Source organism: Sphaerodactylus townsendi, linkage group LG09, assembly GCF_021028975.2.
Source record: "Sphaerodactylus townsendi isolate TG3544 linkage group LG09, MPM_Stown_v2.3, whole genome shotgun sequence".
NCBI classification, from domain to species: Eukaryota; Metazoa; Chordata; class Lepidosauria; order Squamata; family Sphaerodactylidae; genus Sphaerodactylus; species Sphaerodactylus townsendi.
This window is the reverse complement of record NC_059433.1, coordinates 61,410,284-61,429,591: the sequence shown is the minus strand read 5'-3', so window position 1 is coordinate 61,429,591 and position 19,308 is coordinate 61,410,284.

The window sequence follows — 19,308 nt, the reverse complement described above, 5'->3', positions numbered from 1 at the left end:
TATGGTAAGAGCAAGTGATGTTGCATTTATTCATTTCATAAATGTTCTCCCAATCTTCCTCCAAGACGCACAAGACAGCACGTACTGTTCTTCACTTCTCTATTTCACCCTCTTAAGAACTCTGTGAAGTTGGTTAGGCTGAGTGAGTAACTGATCCTGCAAGTTTCATGACAGACAAGACGTTTGAACCTGTGTCTGCCAGATCCTGTGTCCAACACTAACCCCTACAGCACAGGGCTTCACAGAAAAAGTAAGACACTAGGCAGCATAGACATTATCAGCCTACAAAAAAATCACTTTTTTTTACAGTGGAAAGGATTTACGTTTCATTGCCTACAAGACAAGTGTACCCATAATCATGGAGTACCCATAATTTCCTTAGCAGAAAAGGTAGAACACAGGAAGAAGGCATCATGGGAATACTTATGGGAAGTTTATTAGTATGCAGGGGCTGAAAACAAGCTCTATGCAAAGGAGAAAGAGGGAAACCACTTATATCTGAGCCACAGGATCTGTGGGAAAAGGAAAGGTAATGTAGTAAATTCTACTTTCTTCTTAAGAATCATCACCATTACTAATTTCCCCAAATTAACAAATCCCCTTTAGGAAAATGTGTAGAATAAAAGCATCAACATATAGAATTGTAAAAAAGTAATAGAATAAAAAAATCACCATTGAAATCCTTTTTAATTCATACTCTATGGTAGATTGCACACAGCATAAATATAGCATCTTTAGGATGTTATAAAGAGATCCATACAGTATTTTGTGTTCCCCCAGCACAGGAGAACAGAAGTTTTGCCAGCCAAATTGGATTTTTTTTGTCCCACCTGCTGCACAGAGCTCTTGTCAGTTTCACAGTGGTGCCTGCCATTTTGTGTGCTGCACCAGATTCTTAGTGAAGATTCTCCGCGGGGGTTTCCTCTGCTTGCAGCTCATCCAATTGATATTTCCCTGTAAAAAGTACCTGAATAGTTTGTTTTGCCTAGCGATCCCATTCATATGTTGTTTTTTTCCTTGTTTTGTTTTGAGGGGTATCTGTGAAACTACGGCAGCACCAATATGTGCATTTGGCAGCTTCTCTAATCATGTCACCATAGCTTTGCAGACATCCCTCTCAAAAAAAGGGGGGGGGGGAAACGATACGTGTACGGGATCACGAGGCAAAACAAACTTTATCCATCTACTTTTGACTGCTAAATAGCAACCGAACGAGCTGCAAGCAGAGGAAACCTCCATGGGGAATCTTCATGGAGAATCTGATGCAGAACGCAAACTAGTAGGCACAAGTGGTGGAAACGAAAGTAAGAGGCTTGAGAGGGAGAAATAAAGCATTTCCTGCCTGCTTGTGCTCGCTTAGCAGGCAAGAATCATCTTCAAACTGAGTTGGAGGAGGGAGATCACAAGTTTAGCATTTTTAAAAAAAAAACAACCCCAATTTGAGAGGAATATAACTGGCTGAATTCGTTTTGGGGAAGAGACCTGTGTGAGATCTTCCCCAAAACACTTTTTATAACATCTTGTGCCGAATCCCCCATAGTCTGTCATCCATGACATTTCCATTATCTTTAACTGTAAATCCGATTAATAGTAAGCACTAGTGAAAAAAACTAGAACAAAAATGTTAAATTCATAAAAGCAAAATATTCTAATGAAATTGTCCAACGTTATCTGGAAAAAAGCATCTAAACTCACATCTGTAACATCATTTGAATGAAATTTGCACAAAAATAGATGTTTCTCCACCACTCCACATTTACTGAACATTAACTGTAACCAGTGGCTATTGTAGCCACAACATCTCTGATTTTTCCTTGATATTGTATAATATCTTGGCACAATAGTGCTATGTTACATATGCAACTGGCAAAACAACCACTGACTTGCAGTGGGGTGCTACTATGATGATTTGGGTTTCTTCGTGGTGTCCGAAGTTGCACTGCCACATTGGCCCAGTATAAGATAAGACCCTTTCTAAACCCTTAGTTTGCAGGCATCTGTAACTGATAGCTCCCAACTGAACTAATACGTGCAAATCACACTTTAAAAATTCATTAAAATATATCGTTAGCTTGAGATTAAAGGCATCTTTTCAAGCTGTTGCTTTAAAAGTGTCACTAATCAGTTTGTTATCTGAATTTTCAGAACCTTGTACTCAGGAAGATTACCACCAAGAAGCTGAAGTCTTGCAAATTCCACATCTCCGTATTCTTTAGAAAGAACACCACAAACATCCAGTGGAAAGCCACTGGATGTGTATATGTTGAATGGTTCTTTTTTACCAGCATGTTTTGAGCATTACTACTATGGTTAAAAAAAAATACAACTGACCAGAGACTATTTTAGAGCTTAAAATCAGACCAGATACTCAATACAAGGTTTAAAGTTCACATTCCATTCTGCAGCAGATTGAAAACACTTAGATTTATTGGTCTATATTTCAATACTTTATCAGCATCATAGGCTGTTTCCGCACGGCCGCGGTGGAAACGCACCTCCACCGGCATAAATATCATTTTCTGGAATAACGCAACTCTGAAAGTCTTAGGTATTATAACTCCCCCCACCCCTGGATATATCCATGTGGTTTGTTGTTATTGTGTGTTGCTAGCTGACCACAGAATAGGCTCTTTTTAAAATGGCATTTGGTCCACTCTGCACAACACAAATAAGATGTTCTGGGGACACCAAAAAAGGTGTCTTGGGGAAGAACTCCACACAGTTCCCCCCCCCCACACACACACACACAAAGACATCCTCAGAATGCCTTATTTTTGCTCAAGTCATCCTATTTTGAAGATGCTTTAAAGTAGACCTTTTCCCCCTAAGCTGCATACAAGATGTTCCCTGCCTGGCTGTGCGGAATGCAGAGCTCAGGAGGTGTCTTATTTTTCCTGCCCAACTATTAAGCTCCCTGGTCACTTTCACTTGCATCCCTGGTCCGTTTCACTTGCATCCCAACATTTTGTGCGCAGCTGAAGGGATTCTCCCTGCCTCCCTGCCTCCATTTTCTGAAGGTTGCCCAGGACATTTGCTCTGCAGGCTCTGATCCTGGGTGCCTTTTTCAGCCCCAAAAATACATAGTTGACCTCAGCTCTTCCTGACTTTCTATGTTATTTTTATTTTGGAGGAGCTGTATTCAAAGATAGGCAGACAACCATTTGAGCATCTTAGCCTCTTGGAGGAGTTCCACTTAAAAAGTATTGAGATTGCGGAGGGTGGGTCTACTGCCCATTTAGAAGCATTGGCTTCTGCAGACTCAATACTTTTCAGTGGGGCTACTCCAAATGGCCAAGGTATGCTTAAGCTAAAACAGCTTAAGATACACCATTTCCCTCCTCTGATGCTTGTACTGTCCAGAAAGCAAATAAGTGGCTTTTTTTAAAGATGTCCCCAGGATGGCTGTGTGTAGTGAAATTAAGAAGTCACCTCTTTTTAAGATGTCCCCCAGATGTCTTATTTGTGGCATACAAAGTGGAGCTTTATTTCCTAAGCAATGGCGTTTCTCTGTTCTAATTGGATCTTTGCAAGGAACAAGCACTTTTGGAAACAAGCTTCAGAGAACCACAGTTCTCTTTTCCTAATTTCTTTGTGAGGAAAGAGCCCTTCTTTGCAAGTACAGTGGCTGGAAAAAGGGGGGGGCACCTCATTCAGTCGCTTGTAAATTCAACAACATGGTCCAATTTGCTTGGAACTTGATGACCTGACACCAGCACTCATTCAGTTGCAGTTTTGGAGACATTTAATTCTAAAACAGCCGTTCCAACTCTTATTGGAATGGGGGGGGGGGAGAATCATGTGGGGGGGGGGGAGAATCATGGCAGACCACTGGGAAGGGATAGGGACCAGGACGGGGGGTGGGAGCAGATCTTCAAAGGAAGCTGCTTTCACTTTATGAAAGGAAACAAGCAGATCACAGCAAGGAAGGATAGAAGCAATTGAAAGGTAATTTTTTATTGTCAGTCCGTCACTGATAGAGTAGGGAAATGAAATTAATTCAAAGAAGTTTTTAATTTGTTTTGTTTCTAATGCCATGACCAGAGGGAGCTGGTAACATTCTACCCAAAAATAAGCAATCAACACCTACACACCTACCCTGGATCTGAAATAGTAGTAAAAATGTTCTCAACACACACCTTAAATGCTGTATGTCAATCTGTATGGAATGGAAGCACCCACACTAAAATTGCATTTTATTGCTACCTTGGGGAGCTTTCTGATCAAAAGATATGGTAGAAATCAAATCATATAAACATTTGTCTGTTTGAATTAGCAAGTTGAACCAAAGAAGAGGTTAAAATGGGAAGCCAATTAAGTAAAGTTAAAACATGAGAAAAGAAGATTTTACAGTGTAAATTATCTTTTGTTTAGAAAAGCACTTGAGTTGCTGTACAGGAGAATGGAGAACATGAAATTCTGTTGTCTAGTAAAATAGCTTGTGAGCCAACTGAAATCTAATAAAGCAATAGTGGCTTAAAGATTTAGTCTAATTATTTTGTAGCATCCAATAAAATAGTTGATCCAAACATTCAGCAAAACTTCAAGACTCCAAATAAAGATAGCATCTTTATACCCTGTAATGAATACAAATATCTTCAATGCCATTGTGCTGAATCTAACTCAGGTTCATATTTCCAGATTTTGTGGTGACATCAGCAGCAGCAGACAGTCTCAGAAACCAACTGAGGGTGGGGGTGGAAATTATTCATCTGTTGAATTTAGGAAATGTCCGAATGAAAAATGATGGAAATGAGGTGCACATTTTTCACTGGAACCAACAACACTTAGGCTGATTCCGCATGGGCCAAAAACAGCGGTGTGAAAACAGTATAAACCCTTTTACACCATTTTAAACCCTTTCGCACCATTTTCACACCGTTTTCACACTGCTGTTTTTGGCCCATGCGGAATCAGCCTCTGCTTCATCTCAGTTGATACAGAGACAATACAGGATCTGATACAATGTGATGTTTTAATGCACAGGGTGTGCTTTGCCATTCATTTAATTGGATATGTGAGTGTAGTCTCTTGTGCTGGTGAGAATAACTTTTGCTTTGCTCACTGGCACAAAAACACTGGCTTGGATCCAAACCTGTCCTTGCATTAGCAGATAGATCATGACAATTTCTCCTGATTCTGTCTTCCTTTTGCCACTCCCAGTTCTGCAATCCACACTTTTCCCAGGGATTCTCCCTGAAATTCCAGAGAGATTTCTTGGAGCCACAGGAGACTTGGTCAGGAAGGGAGAAATCAGGAAGTCAGGTTTATCATGTTTTCAGTGCAGTCCACATGGGATTGTGCAGGCACAGATCAGTCATGGGTAACTGATTTACAAGTTTCCAGAAGTTTCACCTCCTCAGGAGCTCCATCCAGAGCCAACAGCTGACCTTATCCCCATGCAAACAGTCACATGACTTTGACAGGGACAGCATTTCTCCTTCACTTCTTTTCTTGCTACCATGGGAAGAAGATGAACAAAGACAGTACTTTTTTTGTTCAGGGGAAGGCCATATTCATGAAAGTTCAATGTATTGTCGGAGGCTTTCATGGCCGGAATCACTGGGGTGCTGTGTGGCTTGTTCTTGGTCTTGCATGAACAAAGATAAAAAGCCATCTAGGGGGAAAGTGTTCTTACCATACATCGAGGGAATCACTGACCACATAGGAAAACTGATGAAGAAATATAATCTACAAACAATCTACAGACCCACCAAGAAAATTCAACAAATGCTACGTTCAGCAAAGGATAAGAGGGATCCTCTAGCTACTGCAGGAGTCTACCGCATACCATGTAGCTGTGGACAAGTCTACATAGGAACCACCAAACGCAGCGCTCAGACATGAATCAAAGAACATGAAAGGCACTGCAGATTATTTCAGCCAGAAAAATCAGCAATAGCAGAACACATGATAAACCAACCTGGACACAAAATATTATTTGAAAACACAGAAATTCTGGACCACTCTGACAACCACTACGTCAGACTACACAGAGAAGTCATTGAAATTCACAAGCACATGGACAATTTCAACAGGAAGGAAGAAACCATGAAAATGAACAGAATTTGGCTGCCAGTGTTGAAAAACTCTAGAATCAAGACAGTGACTAATCAGCTTCACACAAACACAGGACAACTATAGACAATAGCAATCAAAGGGAACAAAGACCAGGATAATTCTATTCAGATGCATTCACCTATTGACCTTGCTATCTTCATTGTTACTCAGATGCTACAGACTTTTTTGTGACTCACATGCCAGGCTACTCTATTCAGATGGCCTTACCCTTTGACCTCACAGTATATATACTCCACTTGCTTTCCATTCCTACTATCAGATCCTCTGAAGATGCCAGCCACAGATGCAGGCGAAATGTCAGGAGAGAATGCTGCTAGAACACGGCCATACAGCCCTTCATGAAAGTTGTCTGGGGAGTAAATTGTTCATGACCAAGGCAAGTCATGATCAGGCATAATGTCGTATGGCAGTGTTGTAGGAAAAATCCCTCAAGTTGATCAATAAATTAGCAGAGCAACTTAAGAAATTAGACACCTTGCTGGTGACTTCAATGCTGGTCACTTCCTCAAGATCCCAACTGTGTCGGTTTCTGTGGCTATAAGAGTGGTCTATTAGCTCCTTACAAAAAAGATTTTTTAAAAACACAGGAAAAGAAACTGACAGGGCAGAAAGACTTCAGTCGATCATCAACATCTACTTGTAAACATTCTCTGTCATCTTCTTGAGGTTGATCAAAGTGGCCTTGATCTCCAGAGCCTCCTTGATGTCATGGATCCTCTCTGAAAGAAGTCTCCACCGACCATCAAACCCCATCAGTGTTCCCGGCCAGTATAGACCTGCAAGACATCTGCAAAGTGAAGACCTGGTCGTCGTCTTCAATGGTAATGAAGCATTACTTAATGGATGTTGATTTAAGGAGTGAAACAGTTGTCGGTGGAGGAATTTTACAGTCAATTTTTCCCTGGCCAGCTTACACCCACATCCAGGATAAGCCAGCTTGCTACTGTCCCTTGTGGGACTGCAAAGAAGATACAACATAGAAAACGAAGTTGCACATCTGTAACTGTTGTTCATCAAGTGTCTTCTAGGCAGACACACAGCCCTCCCTCCTGTGCCTGCTATGGGCTTCTGACTGTTGATGTCCCCATGGTGGTGGTTGGAGAACTGAGGGCTCTTTCTGCCTTCATTACATGACCATATAGGCAGGAAAAAGGCCAGCTATTGGCTCTGGATAGAGGGAGGGGAATGCTCCTGAGACACTGAAGCTTCTGGAAACTTGTAAATCAGTTCCCCATGGCTGGCCTGTGCCTGAGCAATCCCATGTGTGCCTGCACAGAAGGTACTTGATAACCAACAGTTACAAGTAAGTGCAACTTTGTTTTCTACAGATAGAGCTCTGTAAGTGGTTTAAGAAAGATCTGAAAAATTATTCTGCTTAATGGATGTGCCTTAGCAATAGAAAGCTAACAATGCAACGCACAAGCAAGGTTAAGGTCTCTTAACAGTGACTTAATGACAAAAGATGAAGGGGAAGGAGAAAGATGGGGGACACAACAGAGTCATGTTCCAGTTTCCAAAGGGAATTGAGGCTTGTGAATTAGGCTTCTTATGGCTATCTGAAAAAATTACAGGTTATACTGCAACAAAATAGAGGGAACACACAGAAGCCAGAAAAAAGAGTGACAAGGAAACAGTATAGCTGTATTCATCAGAACGTACAAAGTTTGGAAAACCTGTTTATTCACTTTGCTTGCATATCCTGCTTTCTTTAGTATTGATATAGATATAATAGAAATCTGCTGACAAGCTAACCCGCAGAAGACATTCCTTGACTGTTACCCTGTCTTTCAGTAGATAACCATGGATGATTTATACCAATCGATGAACTTGATCTAGTTTCCTGAAGAATGTTGGGAAGGAATTCAGTCTGCACCCCTCACTACACAGCTCTATTCAATGGATTGGTGCACCTGGCTGAACATCTTACAGTGCAATCCCAAGCAGAGGTATACCCTCCTGAGTCCAGTGAAATCTACTGGTTTAGAAAAGTATAATTCTGTTAACATTTGCACTGCTAGAGATCTTCCTTTATTGTTCTTCTTCCTTGCTTTCTGTTTTCGCTTCACTCCTATGTCCTCAGCTTCCCAGGTTATGTGTCTGACACTGTCATTGACATTTACACATATGTTTTCGTTAAAATATGTATCCCCTCATTATGATTCAAGAGATACGCAGATGGATAGATTATTGACAAACAAACAAATGGAGAGATTAAGCTCCATTGTTCCATTCAAGACAGTTATTAAGTTAACCAGTTATTAAGATAACCAGTTGGTCAAACACAGCTAGTTAGTCAATATATATTCTGTGTAAAAATTGAGTGATAATCTACCCCTCAAAGTCTTAATTAGGACAAATAGTAAAGTTTCTGATGCACTTTGGTTAGAAAATATGGAAATGGTTCTAAGGATATCTCCTCTTGGAAAGTGTTCTTAGGGGGTGCATTTCTACTGCTCTGTCTGAAAGTTTGAAGTCTTTGTGTTAATATTCAGACTACCGGTAATAGGTGAATTCTAGAAAGGTCTGCCTTCTTCACTAAAAATGTACCTTTTTCAGAAAAAGCGAATATATTTAATATTATTTCAGTGATAATGTTTGAATGAGCTATCTGTGGATGGTCTGTTTGAAAGGATTATCCAGGTCTGCATTATTATTTAGGACCCCATCTGAAAATATCATTTATTTAAATAAACAACAGAGACTGAAATAAAATTCCATCAATGTTTAACCCCCATTATGGTTTTTGAAAAACCTTTCTTCTTCAGCCAATCTTATGTTACACGCTTGATGGTCTTTGCTTTGACCACCTCATAAAAAGACTCATAAATACTTTTCATGTGTTACTCAAACTAGCAGCAGTCCCAAATGCACACTATTCTATTTCAAAAGTTATATAGTTTTAAGGTATTTCCAATACAGTAGCAAAGGCAAAGCTATATTGATGAAGGAATATAATGCAGTGGTACCACCACGTTGCAACCTCCGTTCTTTTTCTTTGTTGATACAGCATAATTAATACATACTAAATTTAAAATATATCAGCCTATCTGTAACCGACCATTATCAATGGAACAAAAATTGATATTGATGAAAATTAATAACCATCAATGTGAATCAATAACCAACTATCCCCAATGAATCATCTCATATATTCATCATTAAGCTTAAGAGCATGATGCCAATCACACTGATCTACAGTCAATATTCTTAAACTATGTAGGCAAATTAGAGAACACTTAGTTATGAAGTAGTAATGGTGGTATGGTGTAATGAAGTGGTATGGTGAATGTAGGTGAAGTACAGTATCATCCATGCAGAGTTCCTTCAGTAAACCCATTAATTCTCAAGGGTTTAGAATTCAATCCAAAGGGGGGAGGCAAATCAGCCTGTGGGAGAAATGTGCAGCCGTGCTAGTAGCTTTGCCCTCCACGAGACACTTAACTAAGCAGAAGGGCAATGTCACCGGTGTGCAGTCACTACAGCTCTCCCTGGTGTTGAGACCCAGTGCCAGACATGGCACCAACTTCCAGTGCCCTTGCCACCACTAGTGTAACAGGGGCAGGGCTGGGGGAGGCTAGCCATTTGGCACATTATGCTGGCAGCTGGGCATTTAGACTTATGCCACTCTTTTGGGTGGCATGTCTGTTAATGCAGGCTTCTTGGTGGCAGGAGGTTTTCACACTTGAAAAGCCTCCCCACACCACCAGGAAGCCCCTTTGGGAGCGGTGAAGCTCAGCCAGCTTCATGAAGTTTTGATGAAGCTGCCCATCTGAAGCAATTCTGCAAAGAACTGCAGAAAAGTGCAACAAAAAGTCATGGCTACCCACTGAAATTTCTGTGGCTACTCACTGAAATTAGGCAAAGAGTCGTGATATCCTTGGCCTTTATCAGAAACATTAAAAAACAGAATATTAAAGTTAATTTCAGTGCATTTAAGATTTTTCTCCTTGTTCTTTTATAGTTCACCATTCTCACTGAGACTCAAGGTGGATTACAGGGTACAGAAAGAAAGAAAAGCAGTATTACAGTATAGGAAATCCAATGAACAATGCCACAAGACTTGAATGACAGTGTGAACAACAATATGAACATACATAATACAGTATATAATGAATAATGCAAATGAACGGTGCAATAGAGTCAGTATCAATGCAGTAGGACTAGGAATACAAGTCTAAATGATAACGTGAACTGCCCAGGTCAGCATAGAGTGACCAATGCAGAATGTGGAACTATAAAGGTACCGGTAATGCAGCATCCACTCCTGTGAAAAGATGCCCATCTGAACCATTCAGTCCCTCTACAGAGGAATTCCATTTCAAGAACGCCCTCCTGAACATTTCACTTCTGCACGTTTTGTGGAATGATAATACTGTGGGAGCTTTCCTGACCTCAGGCAGGCTGAGGGAGCCACCACAGAGACTGCAATTAATTACATTCAGGAAACATGAAATCATAAAGCAAGTTGAATCCAAAGTTATCTTCAGTGAACAGAAAGGCACTTCAAATTACACCAAGGATTTATTTTCATTATTTTGCTCCTCCTGTTACAGAACATCATTTCACACCCCACTCTCTGCCCAAGCACCCCTTTAAGGATCACAATGGACTGCAAGGGAAAACGAGAGGAGAGGAAGATATATAACATGAGCAGAGTTCTATTTACGTCTTTTGGATTTTTGTCAAGAAGAAGAATGTGGATAGTGCTCTGGATCTAGCGTGGTCAAAAGGTCTCCTAGGTGTGACCAGCCAGTGGGACACTTGTTGCCTAGTGAAGGTCCAAAGGGTAAAGGTTTGGAAACACTAATCCTGGAATCTGGGACAGAGGCTGGAAAAAGTCAACAAATGCCAGCCAATAAGAACACCCTAAGAGGACCACTGCCATGGGAAGGGGGTGGCTGGCCATTGGAGCTACTGCTGAAGGAGACAGCACTCACCTGAGCCTTCAGCATGATGGGAGTGGCAAGGAAGAGAATCTGTACACAGGGATGGGTCTAAATGTTGGGAAAGGACTTAAAAGAAGCAGCCAGGAGAAGTCTCAGATGGATGAAGTGAGGCAGGTAACTGACAGACCAAGCCAAAGCCAGACAAACTGCCCATCAATGGTGAATCTAGGGGGTCATGAGGTAAGCGCATTTTGGTCATTCACACCTTCCTCTCCCCTTCCTCCTCCTGTGCTCAGCCCCCAGCCAAAATTGCACCCGTCTACTCCTCATTGCCTGAGGTCAGAGGCTACAAAGCCCATGTCTGAGAGATTTCGTCCAAATTGGGATTAGGGTTACCAACTCTGACTGAGAACATTCCTGAAGCTTTGGGGATGGTGACTGAGACAGCAGAGCTTAGGGGAGGGTGGGGGCTCAGCAGGGATTATATGTCATATGGTCTATCTGCTGAAGCTGCCATTTTCTTCAGGGGAATTGATCTCTGTAGTCTGGAGATCAGTTGTAATTCTTGGAGAAGTCCAGGCCCCACCTGGAGGAAGGCATTCCCAGCTGAGATGGACCACACCCACCCCTGGTATGCTGAACATGCCATTGCTCTAAGGTTCTCAGGTTCCTACAGCCCTTCCAACATACTCCCAGAAACATAAAATCTGCCCTATCCAGCTCTCAAGTGTTCAAAGTGCTTTTTTTCCTGAAAAAATCCTGCAACATAGATCAGAGTGAAGGTAATAAACATAATTAATGCACCAAATTTTGTCATATAGTGAAAGCTGCCTGAAAAACCTCTTTTGAGTGTTACACTCCTTATAGTGTTCTGTACATATATTACACATGAAGGCATGGGGGGTGGGGTGGGGAGGCTTTACAAATGTGCTGCATTGAGAAAGGGGGAAAGCAAGCACCTGAGAAGAAACATACTGCTAGGCTTACTGATTATATGTCTTCAACATCTGTATCACAGAACACTGTCTGGTATGATGCCAAGTTTCCAAAATCTTCCTAAAGGTCCTATGAAACAAACTCTTGTACTATACTACAACACCAGTGAAATGAATGTGATTTGCAAAATAGGCTCTGTGACTGGACTCTGTTTATTATTAATGTTGGTTGCATGTTTGTAATCCATTTAATTCCAAAGTTCCACAGCTACTGCTCTCAAACTCATCCCAAAACAAGATTAAAAGCAGACTTTTAGCCCCTTTGGTTCAAAGTGCTTTGATTTTAATGTTCAAATATTCCAGGCCATGAACACCATTTTTGTCTGCTTAGTCAAGTCCAAGGCACATCTCCAACCCTGTCTGAACAATCATACAAAAAAAACCCCTAGCTGTCTATTAATGGTTACTTTTACAAAGCTATTAAAACCCAAGAGAAAGGCTGCACAAGCTGATGCACCCCATAAAGAGACAGCTGATGTTTTATTTAACGTGATAATTAAAACTTTTACAAGATGCTCCCTAGGCTTGTTCTGTAATAGCTGAGGTTCAGCTGAATGCCCAAAGCAACAGGTTTAGTGAGTGTCCAGGAGATAAATGTTTAATATATGCAATAAAGTTTTTAAAAGATTCAAGTGTGGACTTTGGTGGAAAGATTCCAGAGTATTCAGAATGGATTGCTTTGCCCTCTAGCCATAAGTAAACGAGGGCCTTGCAAACTATTTGTAGTCTTAAACTGTGTGCCGATACCGTATCCTATTAGTTAAACAAATACTAATATGGATATGCATATTTCTTTTTTCTCAGTTTCTTCCAAAGTCATCATTCGAAAAACTGGAAAAACTTTGTTCTACTACATAATTTTGACTGAGAAATCATTAGCATGAAGTGAAGATGTAACATTTGATCAGGTAGACTACTTAAAAGAAGAGAACTGAAATCACAGAATGCCTCTTTCATGTATATTATAGTACAATCCTATTGTTTGGAGCACTACCGTTGAAGTCTGTTTCTAGTAGGCTTTTCGTTGATGAGGCCTGATAAAGTGGACAAGCTGCTTAAAAATGTTCAGCCCAACATATAGGTCTGCTAATTCCAGCTTTGGACATTCATGGAGATCAGGGGCTAGACACAGGGTCTGCAACCTGCGGCTCTCCATAGGTTCATAGACTACAAATCCCATCAATTGGCCATGCTGGTAGGGGCTGAAGGGATTTGTAGTCCATGAACCTCTGGAGAGCCGCAGGTTGTGGACCCCTAGGCTAGAGCATGGGGAGAGAGGAATTTGGGGAGGGAAGGAGCCTCAGCAAGATATAATACCATAAAGTCCAGAGCTTTCTATTTTTTTCCAGGGGAACCAATTTCTTTGCTCTGGATATCACTGTAATTCCAGGAGGACTCCAGGCCCTACCTGGAGGCTAGCAACCCTACCACATTGTCTAGACTTCACCCTTGTCCTTCATTGTTGTGGAAGCTCAAATTACACTGAAAGAGGTGATTGTAAGATCTATTCTGAGAAGGCATCCCTGGACGCATATAACCTAAATAACTACTGCCCAGTAGCCAATAGTCTATTCCAGGGGAAAGCGTTACCCGAAATGGTGGGAGTCTGTCCCTTTTTGAGTGCAGAATTTGTGAGAGCAGACTCTTGGCTTAGCAAAATGTTGGGCAAGCTCAGGGTCTTTGTTGCCTATGTATACAAATAGTCAGCCTTTGCAAGAAATCTGTAGGACAGTGAAATACATTTAACACATTTATTAAAGGAAAGTTAATCAGAATACAAGCACACAGTAATCAAAGCAGTGAAACACACACATGGTTCTAGGATATAAGCAGTGTTGAGGGGAAAGATTTGGAATTGATGAAGGGAATTGGGGAGTAAGGGTTATAGTTACCGGTCTTGGAGCAGAAAGGTCCAATGAACAGAACTAAATGACCAGCACTAGCTCTGGCAGAAGAAAGAAAAATGTGTTGGGGGCAATATCAACAGACAGAGAGATGTCCAGAGATATTGAACACTGGCTATTGGAAGAAGTTTCTTATAGGAAAAAGGAACCTTCAGGGATATGCAGAGTGACCCTTAATTTCCCAGGACAAAGGGAGTCTTGCCTTACTGGGGGAAGACATCAGCTTTAAGTGTTGAGTCATTAATCTAATGGTTTCAGTGCTTAGCTGATGGGCTGAGCTAGAAGTGCCCAGAGGTGGACAAAGGCCTGAATCAATCATAGCTATAAAAAATGGCAATGTAAATAAGGTGGTAGTTAAACAGAGATTAGTCAGAAGAAGACATTTTGGGTTAATGCAATACTGGCAGAAACATTTGGGTCAAATACATTAACAAGTCCTTTGTCTTGCTGGGCAGATAGTCCAGGGCTGCAGACGGGAAAGCTTTCCAAGGAGAGGCATTGTTTTCCCTTAATCCCTTTAAGAAGGGTGTGAGGCAGGTATTTTGCAAGGTAGATATGGGTGAGGGCAAGTCCTGACAAGTTCTTATTGTGTCCTTGTGGTATATTAGCCAATGCAGAGAATGGTCTCTACATTTTGGCAAGGCACTGCTAGGTAGGATGAGTAGAGACACTGTTTTCTTAAAACAGAGATCCCACCCACCATGGGGGTGCCTGGCAACAAAGGTACTCAAGAGGATGGTGGTAATACAGTTTCCAGTAATCTTGGAGGAGATGGATTATCTAGAAAATTTCAATCCCGATTCAGGTCTGTGTTTGCGACAGAAATAGCCAAGTTAACCTGGCTATCTTCAAAGGGAGAGTGAAAAAAGGACATCACTGTTGATTGTTCTGGATCTCATGACTTTTGATATCATAAATCAAGAAATATCTCTAGAGAGGCTGGCTGGGTTGGGAGTAGTGCTTTACTATTTTACTTAGATAAATGATTTCACTTTACTTAGCTGAATGATTCTAGGAGGTTGTGCTGGGGGATGTAGGTTATCAACCTGTCTTCTAGAATTTCACCTGATCTTAGGGTTGCCAGATCTCCTCTGTCCATCAACTTCCATTTTGTGTGGACAGAGTTTTCAGATCCAAATTATAAAACTGCAGATTTGGAGATGGAGACCAAAGAACACAGAGATCTCAGTGAGGTAATACACCATAGAGGCCACCCTCCAAAGTATCCATTTTCTCCAGGGAAACTGATCTTGATCATATGGAGATGAGCTGTACTTCCAGAAAATCCCAGGTCTCACCTGAAGTTTGACATCCCTACCTGATCTCCAGACATCAGAGATTATTTAGCTTGGAGAAAATGGCACTATCAGATAATGGTCTTGATGGAATTATATCCCTGCTGAGATCCATCCCCTCCTCAAACACACACACACACCCCGGACCACCCAAAATCTGCAGGAATTTCCCAAAGCCAAAGTAGGAAAACCTGATTTCTGTTACTTATGCTATGGAATCTCTCAGGGAAACCTCTTGTCCTCATGATGTTTGGAGATATCCTTTTGGACCTCTTCATAATCTGCTGTGGTCTTCACTGTCCTTAATAACCAGTGTCACCTGCAGACTTGGGCGCCTCACTATCCACTCCCAATTTATTAAAAAATATGAATAGCATGGGTCCCAGTTCCAATCTTTCCAAAACCCCACGGCTGACTTCATTACAAAAACTGTCCATTTTGTCCTGTTGCTTCAGTTGAACCAAACCATGAAGATAAGAGTCAGTAATTATTTCTTAACCTAATCTACCTGACAGAGCCATTGTGAGGATTAAATGAACAAACCCATGTAGGCAGTCTTGAATGCCTGATAGAAAGGTAGAGGCAAGAAACAGGCTCTGCAGATTATGTGACACAAACCTGCCAAGTATCTCATTATTTGAGACATCACAGAAATCTTACTGAAATGTCTGATTTAATGCATCACACATTGGTATCTAAATGTATACAACACCAACACATTCTGAAGTTTACATGAAAATGACCTCTGAGTTCAGGTACATCACTTTATGCAAATACATTAAGTTAATCCAGTGACAGGCCCACCATGCAAATTTTCTAAGAGCATCTCTCATTCCTTATGACATTAGCAGTGAGAGTTTGGTTTTTATTGCATAGGGGAGGAGAAGAAGAAGGATAAAAGATTGATTTTTTAAAATGTCATCAATTCCAGAAGTGGAAACAAGTCTCATGGGTCCAAAAGTGGAACATCACATAGTTGTGAAGACAATTTTTTTTGGAGTTAAAATACTTCCAGTCAATCATTTCCACATGTTTCTCAGGTCCCATATGAGAACTATGTGGCTTATATACAACATAAATATCTCAATGGGCTATAAATCAGCATTTACATACAGCATTACTACCACCCTCAAGAAGGCAATCCCCCCAAAACATCTACAAATTCAGAAACAATTCACTTAAATGGACGCATTTAAGCCTTACAATTTTTTAAAAAGCCTTTGACCCAAAGCCAATGAAAGTTCATTATAATTTCAATCCCATCAAATCCAATGTAACAAGTTGATCACAACAAATTCTTCCCACTGCTTCCATGGGGATATGCTATTTTTTTCCTTTGAGTTCTGCGCATTTTTTTCCTCTGCTTGGTTCCAGAAATGCCTTCTCTTCATTTTTCCTGTGTTGTTTACCTGAGCACTTTTATGGGGATTTTCTTCCCTATCTGTTTCCAAGCCAGCTTCCCCGAGTATGTGAACATGCTGAAATGGTCTTTATTTCTCAAACGTCTAGCTGTTATCCATGCCACCATGAGGTTGCCCAACCAATTCTACAATTCTAGTTTTACAAAATCAGGTAGTTGGATTCAGGTGGATAGTTGTGTTGGTCTGAATAGCGGAAAAAAGGTTTGTGTCCGGTAGCACCTTTAAGACCAACTATTCTTGGTATAAGCTTTCATGTGCATGCACACTTCTTCGGGTGGGTAGTTGCTGCTTGAAATGGGGCTTCGTTTTATGGGTTAACATTCAACAGTATGCCCTGTTCTACCACCACATTCAGCTGCAAATGTTTGCTCATCCTCATACACAGAACTCTTACATCTCCACAGACTTGATAAAATCATCATGGGCAAGATGTATAATGTAGTTTTTAAAAACAAAATTACTAATTATGGCTGACCATAATTATGAAAATTTCCAAGTTTCTAAAGAAATTGGCCAGTGGAACAAGGAGTTATGTACCACCCTGGAGAACAACATATGAAAGAAAGTTCACCTAGAAAGGTTCCTGAGACACTGAACATCTCTGTCCTAAGATTTCCTTTCATAGGAGTAAGCCCCATTGAATAAAATGGGACTTACTTCTGAGTAGACCAGATTAGGTATGCTCCCTGTGGTACCTATGCTACCTTGACTCACTGGTTTAACAAACTGTACTTGACAGAAAAAGCCATTGTTGCTCATACTGCAGTGACACAACAGCAATGAATGCAATTTGTTGTGACATTTGTTTTGAGTCAGAAGGGAAGGGTGGTATAAAAATCCCACAAATAAATAAATAAATCCTCACAAAAGAAATAGGTGCAGCTTGATCCTGCAATCTGAGTTGTTCCTCCCTAACAGATGTGCCTCTTTTTACAAGTCCTTTTGAATCCCAGCAGCAATTAAACCAATTTGTTCATTTTTTTCACTTTCTTGAAACTCCACCCAACCCCCTATATATACCTTTGCACACAGATATGTGAAAATAAAATGGTTCCACTAATTCTTCCTTGAGAAAGATTTGGCTCTTTCTCAGAGGTGGCATTTAATTATTGCTCCATTTCTGAAACATGATCTCAGCCAAGAGCCACCTTCTTTCCTCTTTTTTAATTTTCAACATGATTAAGTGGCATTGGTATTTTAAAATCCTTTCACTGCAGCCTTGCCAAAATTTGCTTCAGGATTAAGCAACCTAATAATTTAAATCAGATTTCCCAGCTCAGTCTTGGCCTTCAATAGCCACCCACACCTGTGTGGAATGGCTGAACTTCGTTTGAGTCAGGGTTCAGCAGGACTGAGGCCTAAGAATGCATGTTTCTTTCTAGCCTCAACTTGGAAGATGTGAAGTAGTGAATCTCTCGGAGCAGGATTCAAAGCAACTTAACCAAAGCCAGGCTGGCTTAATGGCAAAGCTCCCTCTCATGTTCTAATAACAGAAATTAAGAAGCGCACTGTGTATTTTTATTTTTCTCCTGAATTGGCAGCAGCGTGATTTGCAGAAGTGTTGTGGGTAAAGCATTTGCCACCCGAGGGCAGAACTGGTATTGCTCGGAGTCCCCAAACCACAATAACAACACAACACTCTTATCTGTGGAGTAAAATTTTGGCCATAGCCAACCCATTTTATTGACAAAGGATGAAAAGAAGCGTGAGGCGCAGCATGGGATCTGATCTGAACACTGGGGAGCCCAAGTGCTGACCCCCAGTGAAACCTTCCTACAACCCGCTTGTTGGAGGAGACTGCTAACCTTGCACAGCAACCGTGGAACTCAGCTGGGCCTAAGGCCCCTTGCTGGATATCTGGTTTGCGCAGCACAGCAGTAGTGGAACTCAGTGGGGCGGAAGGCTCCCAGCTAAAGAACCGTTATATTACTAAGGGCGCAAGCCTCAGTAGCCCCCGCCTGGACGTCCTGTCTCGTGGTTTGCTCCACCCCAAACCTCTTAAAAGGTTACCACCAAAGAAGGTAGCTCCCCAGGTCCCTTCACCATCAGATCAGATCCCATGCGCAATCTGCCAGTCTGGCTATGACAGTGAACACATGCCTTAACATTGTCCAAAGGGGAGAGGTGAGTGGGAAACTCGTGGTTGCCCCTGCACTGCCTCAATGAGCCCTAGGCTGAATGAAGCCTTAAAAGGCTCCTGGCTGGCCCCTCCTAATAACGTCATGGCGCTGCTTGCGTCATGATGTCTCTGTCCACACTGAGCATGGCTGCCGTGTGCCCTCTGCCCTTCAAAGGGCAGGCAGGGCGGGGCCACCTCGCTGAGCCCTTTCCCGGGCGGCAATGGAGGCTGTGCTAACTTACAGCTGCTCTTTTCCTCATATTCAGATAGGAAAGACTTACCAATTGGGTTTCTCTCTTTCTTGTGTTTGTTAAAGGTGAGAGAACTCCTCTGGCTGGGAGGAAACCATCCACAGAACCTCATCTGCTAGATTTGGAGCCTCTATAGAGCATATTTTTTTGGAAGACCTGCAGCTATTGTCCATACATAATGAGTTTTCAATGGCTCCTGCTTATTCTTGCACACACTCTGAGCAAAGCAACAGAATGGTAAGGCAAAGTCATTCAGAGGTGGAGAATATTCCTTTGTAGCCGGGCAGGTGCTTCAGTCCATTAGTCCACACTCCACCAGTCGCTGCAATTGGTCAGTCCTTCAACTTGGTACTTACCAC